This window comes from Oryzias melastigma, unplaced genomic scaffold (assembly GCF_002922805.2).
Source record: "Oryzias melastigma strain HK-1 unplaced genomic scaffold, ASM292280v2 sc00314, whole genome shotgun sequence".
In the NCBI taxonomy this organism is placed as follows: domain Eukaryota; kingdom Metazoa; phylum Chordata; class Actinopteri; order Beloniformes; family Adrianichthyidae; genus Oryzias; species Oryzias melastigma.
In genome coordinates this window covers 168,761-169,434 of record NW_023416921.1, presented here as the reverse complement: position 1 = coordinate 169,434, position 674 = coordinate 168,761, and positions in this window count along the sequence as shown.

Here is a 674-nt window from a genome sequence, read left to right as displayed (position 1 = left end):
CTCCAGAACAAACTGTATGTCAAGGCAGAGAAATGTGAGTTCCATGTTTCAACCACTTCGTTCCTGGGGATGATAATCGAGAGCGGAAAAGTCAGGATGGATCCAAGTAAAGTCCAGGCTGTCCTGGATTGGCCAAAACCCTGCAACCGCAAGCAACTCCAGCGGTTCCTGGGGTTTGCTAATTTCTACAGGCGCTTTATAAGAGACTACAGCCAGGTGGCAGCCCCGTTACACGTTCTCACATCTACAAAGAAAGCCTTTGTGTGGGAGGAGCCAGCTGAGAAGGCCTTCCAGAAACTCAAAAGCCTGTTTACTTCAGCCCCTGTTTTAATGACACCTGAGCCTACCAACCAGTTCATCGTTGAGGTGGATGCATCAGACAGAGGGGTTGGGGCAGTCCTGTCCCAGAGGAGCACTCTCGACCAGAAGATTCACCCATGTGCCTTCTTCTCACGTCGCCTGACCTGTGCCGAACGCAACTATGATGTAGGAGATAAGGAGCTCCTGGCCATCAAAGAGGCACTGGAGGAATGGCGCCACTGGTTAGAAGGAACAGAGCTCCCCTTCTTGGTGTACACAGATCACAAAAACCTGGAGTATCTTAAGTCTGCCAAAAGAGTCAACTCCCGCCAAGCCCGTTGGGCCCTCTTTTTCAGTCGTTTCAATTTTGTGTT